Source organism: Varanus komodoensis, unplaced genomic scaffold (genome assembly GCF_004798865.1).
Source record: "Varanus komodoensis strain SLA01 unplaced genomic scaffold, ASM479886v1 scaffold1, whole genome shotgun sequence".
NCBI lineage: Eukaryota > Metazoa > Chordata > Lepidosauria > Squamata > Varanidae > Varanus > Varanus komodoensis.
In genome coordinates, this window is record NW_025335268.1 from 26,284,318 (window position 1) to 26,290,305 (window position 5,988).

Sequence of the window (5,988 nt, forward strand, 5' to 3'; positions counted from 1 at the left end):
CTGGAACCCCCCTCTGCAGTCATCTTTCTCAGTAGATGTTTCCAGGCCGCTGAAAGCAGGTGGAAGAGAGGACTGGGATTCCGGTTTCCAGCACCGAGGTTGGAGTGCATTCTCTGACCTTGGAGCTGGGAACTCGAGCCATCCTATGCCTGCCCCTGGACACACCAGATACCGGTGTCTAGAGGCCATTGGATAGTTCCTGTCGTTTATGTCCTGCTCTTTCACCAAAAATTGGCGCTCAAGTTTCTTAACAATAATATCTAGGCTGAAAACAAGCCTGAATGAAAATATAACATAAAAACCAATGAATTAAAAGAACAATGAAAAGCATAAAAGAAATAAACAGCACCTACAAATTAAGTAGTTGAATTATTAAATGAGTTGGAGGTTAACTTAAAAGTAAGATTTTTAAAGGAAACACATTAGATACTTCTCCAACTCTTCAAATTTAGAGAAACTCTGTTCACTTGGGAAAAGACAAAAGAGTTTCTCTACTGGATGAAGAGAAAAGTATTGGAAGAAATAAATAATTCACAGAACATTATGAATCTAGGGACAATTGTGATGTAACTGGGCCAAAAAGAATTGGTGACTTTCTCTTCCTGCCCTCAGCTGAATCATTACGGGCTTCCTCACAAGTTTCAGCTGATGTTCTTTAAGAATAAGAAATTATGCCATGAATAAAGCTCCTCCACAAGAGAATTTTAGCCACATCCACACGAATATTTGCATAAGTTCCTCTGCAGTTTACCAAGGAGGAGATGTTCCACAGCCCTCCAAACAGCCAAGCATTCACCTAGCCTGCCACCTATTGGTCATAGCTTGTTACTGCAAGAGCAGTCATGGCCCTTGGAGGATGATCCAGGTGTTGGATGTTGGTTGCACTCTATATTTTATTTATTTATTTATTTATTTATTAAAACATTTCTATGCCGCCCCTTGCTGAAGCCTCGGGGTGGCTTACAACACAATAAAATACAATAAAATACAAAAATAACAATATAAAATTAAAATTAACAATATAAAATAAATAAAAAATATAAAAGAAGTCGCCCTGGCCAGATAAATAAGCAAATATTGTTAACAATTAAAATGACGTTTAAATAAAAAGGTCTTCACCTGGCGCCAAAAAACAAATAACGACAGCATAGATAGCGGACCATCTTTCTGTACTGCATGGTCAGCTAAGATGCTCCCTGGATTGTCTCCATGTCCTGTCCCCTGGGATCCCTCAGCAAATTCCAGCAGCCCAGTGATGATAATCAATATGCTCATCTTTCAGAACTTGTAGCCCGTTTCTGCCAGCGCGAACTTGAGCATCAAACAAGGCAATGGACGTAATGATCTCGATTCACTACCAATGCTTCTAGCCCAGTGCTTGTAACAAATGCCTTCCATTTTCAGATTAGAGATGCCTGAAGATAACAGAAAAATATGAATATGCAACATTTCAACAATTACACCCTTCATAAGATCAGGAGCCAATTTTACTGAGATGGTGTTTTTTGGCAGATAATGATCATGCTGTTAGGAATACAAACTACAAGCAGAACAGCATCAGAAGGCTCAGTTCTTATCTATTGTATACATGTGCAAATGAATGAGAGCAAGTGAATGCTTGCAGAACAAACAAAACCGCAGGGCTGAAATTAACATTCACATGAGCGAAATACTGATTAAAAATGAATACCATAGTTAGCTCATACTGATAAGAAACTAGAACAACTGTACTATTTAAAGGCACAATCCTATGCCTGCTAAGACAGAAAAAGTCCTTTTCTCCCAGTATTTCCCAGCCAGCAGGGCTGTCCAGTGGAGCTAGGAGTTGTAGGACTGCATTCTGCATAAACTTGCATGAAGTCCATCAATAAATGCTCTTTTAGGGTGCCATCCTCTACATGTTTCAACATGCTGGCTGGGGAATGCTGGCAATTGTAGTTTAATACATCCTGTATATTTAGGATGCAATCCTATGCATGTTTATGCAGAAAAAAAGTTCTTGCAACTACATTACCAAAATAGAGGAAAAGAGGAAATGCCTGAAAAGAGAAGACCTATGTGCATATGCTAATGTTCATATATAAATGCAAGTACAGAAATAACTACAGTAGAAACACAATAACAGTGTGATAAAAACTGGATAGTACTTTTGTCCAGGTGCTAACTCTTGATGGGCATCAAGAAAGCCGCCTTGCCTTCTCTTCTTAAAGTTCTTGAATTATTTTTTTAAAATGTCTCTCTGAAAAAATTTCAGAGATCATGCAATATTGACTTCTGAAGAATGGCTCACATATACCATACAGGGCTGGGCTAGTTCAAAGGAATAACATAACTGTAGCTATAGCTATCAACTCAACATGTCTCTTCATTCCACTGGGTTATTTTAGATGTGTTCCAGTTTCATTTATTTCTTTTAAACTTCAAACCAGATTTGGACCAGTTGGCCTTTCGAAGAGAGGATGGTCCACTGTAAAGAGCTGACCATCCTGCCTGGATGTGATGGCACAGACTGTACCTTTCTGCTATAAGGAGGAGGAGGAGGAGGAGGAGGTGAGCAAACTAGCTCACTTAATCCCACAAGGGAACATTCAATTTTTCCTGAGCAATAGCCATCTTGTGGCACGTTAAAGATGAATGCTTTGATTGCAGCATAAGCTTCTGCTGACTATAGTCCCTGTCATTTCCCATGTTGCCTTTATGAAAATAGTTCACTAGCCTCTGTAACTCAGAAGCTCCCAAACATGACAGCGTCTGAGTTTCCTATGCCTGCCAAGCTGGTGCAGGGCAGGTGGAGACAATCTTTGTTTCCCTGTCATTCAATATTTGTGGTATTGCTAGATGGACTTTTCAACCTGTCCACCAACGGTGCTCCAGAGAGGGAGGGAAGGAAGGAAGCTGGAGGAGGCTCAGGATAAATTGTGTCTTAGACTTTCTGGACTCTTCCCCTTCCCACCCATCAAACTCACCTCTTTCCCCCTCTCCAAGATTGATTTTCCATCCTCATAAAGGTAACCAGTGCAGCTCCCTCTGTGTCAGCTGCAAGAGGCTTGGGGAGGAGGGGTTGGATCTCCCTCGTGAGGTCACAGCACTGGTCTGACATGCGGGTTGGAATCTGAGCCCTCCTGGGATCCCTGGGATGCTCACCGAGGGACTATAGGATTGCTCTTCTAATGATTCTCCCAACCCATTTGCTGTACAGATTAGTGTCCTAAAGGGAATTAGGCATGGAGTGAAAGTCAAGGCATCAGACAAAGGCTAAATCAGCAACAAATTAAGATTTGAGTTTTGAAAAATAACATTTTAGCAGTTATTGTAATATGTCAAAGGGAAAGTCCTATTTCTGCTTGAAATGAAAGATTTCATTTGTAACTGTGATGGCTTTGTAGCAAAGCCAAGGTGGAGGGGCTGTGCATGGCTCTCAGAAAGACCTCACACACATGCCAACTTGCAAATGGATGTTGCACACTGATTGCCGCACACAAGATTCATCTTGCAGCTCCTGCCTGGAAGTCTGCTCTCCAATCTACACTGCGAAAGCCAAATCCTGCGCATGGTGGCAGGTGCACACCAGTGACTTGGCCGCATGTAAGCATCCAGATGGCTGTGTTAATAAAGAGGAATATTTAGGATTGCAGCATAAAAACAAGGGTGCTGGTGATTTGATTTTATGTTACCTCTGTTCTCATGGACACTGATGTTTCATTCAAAATGAATCCCCTCACTTATTGGTTGCCTACTTAATTCTGTTGCTGCTCACTCAGAAGCACCATGTTGCACGGCTAGCATTAGGACTATCCGAATGTCTCTTACCCCAAGTGGGACCTCGGTTCCTGCCCTATGCACTGTGTCCTCACTTCATTTTGAGGGGCCTGGACTTAGAACTCACATTGCAAACTCATTCGCATGCCGGGAGGGGTCTTCCGCAAGAGTCAGCCAGCTGTGCTGCTCTGATGCCAAGAAGAGTTAAATGCCATGGCTTCCCCTGGTCCCTGCCCATCTGCTGCTGTCAGTGCGGGGGCAAGGGAGCCATTGGCCATGCTGGCTGGCAATGATGGGAGTTGCCATCCTACACATTTGGAGAGCACCAGGCTGGAGCAGGCTAATTAAGGCTAAGCTTAATAAAGCAAGAATGTGGTTTCACTGTTGTTGTGTTTGCTTTCATGCTCACCTTCCAGGAAGAAGTCTTTCCCTGCTTCATCAGGAACTGAGCTGGCAAAGCAGTTAATCAGGTAAGGTAGGGACGGCCCGGTTCTAATTCCACATTGGCCACAACCTTGTTGACGCCTGTCTCTTTTTGCAAGATGGTGTGAACGATTCTGGCCCATCTTACAGAGTGTTTCTAAGGATTACTGAGATGGCTGGTCACATTTTCCCTGAACAGAAGAAAGCGCCATAGCATATGCAGTGGGCTGGGGCAGGGATGCACACCCATCTTCAGCATCAGCAGCATCAGCGATGTGATGTGTGAAAACGTGGGTGCAATGGGCAGCTGCTGTGAAAAGGGCAAATTCCATGTTAGGCATAATTAGGAAAAGAACTGAAAGAAAACACAACTGTCAAGATCAGATTCCCTTTATACGTGCCTGTGGTAAAATGACCCTTAGAATACTCAGCACTTAGAACATAAGAAGAGGCATGCTGGACCAGAGTTAGAGGCCATCTGGCCCCAGATGTTTTCAAGAAGTAGCCAACAGCTGCCTACAGGAACCTCACAAGCAGAACGTAAGTGCAATAGCAGCTTCTTGCCTCTCCCAGCAACTGGTGTCTTTCCTGCCTCTGACACTGGGGGCAGCACAGAGCCATCAGGACTAGCTGCCACTCCACCACAGACTTCTCCAGCCCCCTTTAAACCATCCAAACTAGATGGCATCACTACTGCTGGGGAAGTCAATTCCATAATTTAACTATGAAGAAGGAATCCCTTTGTCTGTCCAGAACTTCCCATCAATCAGTTTCCTGGGTTCTAGCACTACAAAAGGAAGAAAAATATGTCCCTGGCCATCTTCTCCACACCATGCATAATTTCGTATGCTTCTATCATGTCTCCCTTCACTTGCCTTTTTTCTAAGCTAAGTAGTGCAGCTGTTGTGACTGTGCCTCGTAAGGGACTTGCATCAGCCCCTTGATCATTTTAGGTACACTTCTCTACAGTTTTCTAACTCTATAATAGCTTTTTTTATGTGCAGGGATCAGAACGGTACACAGTATTTGAAATGTGATTGTGCCTAGATTTGTATAAAGGGAGTATGATATTGGCACTTTTTTCAGTTTCTTTACTAATTATGTTCTAATATGGAATTTCCCCTTTTCACAGCTGCTAAACACTGGGTTGAGATTTTTTTCCAGCAATCCACCACAATCCAAGATCTCTTTCTTGGGCATTCACTGCTGGATCAGATCCATCACCTTATACTTCACATTGGGAATTTGTGCCCCAATGTGCATTGCTTTACATGTGTATTGAACTACACATGCTATTTTGATGCCCATTCTCATAGGCTGGAGAGATCTTTTTGGCACCTTGCAATCTTCTCTTTGTTTTAATTGCTCTAGATAATTTAGTGTCAGCAGCAAACCTGACTTCTTCAATGCTCACTCCTAATTTCAGATAATTTATGAATAAGTCGTACAGCATTGGTCCTGACGCAGATCAGAAAAGCTTTGGCCTCAATAACAATCCTCCACTGGAAGAATTTGCCATTTATTTCTGCTCTCTGCCTTGTGTTCCTTAACCAGGTGTTGACCCATTAGACATTTTCTCCTTGTATTCTATGGCTGCTGAGTTTACTCAGGAATCATAGCATAGTAGAGTTGGAAGGGGCCAGAGGGTCATTGTGTCGACCCACCAGCTCAGTGCAGGACTTCCAGTTCAATCACTGAATGTCCTTGGTGAAAGACTTTGTCAGAAGCCTTTTGGAAATCCAAGCAAGCAGTGGCTACCAGCTCACCTTTGACCATATGTTTACTCGCATTCCCAAAGAAGTGTAA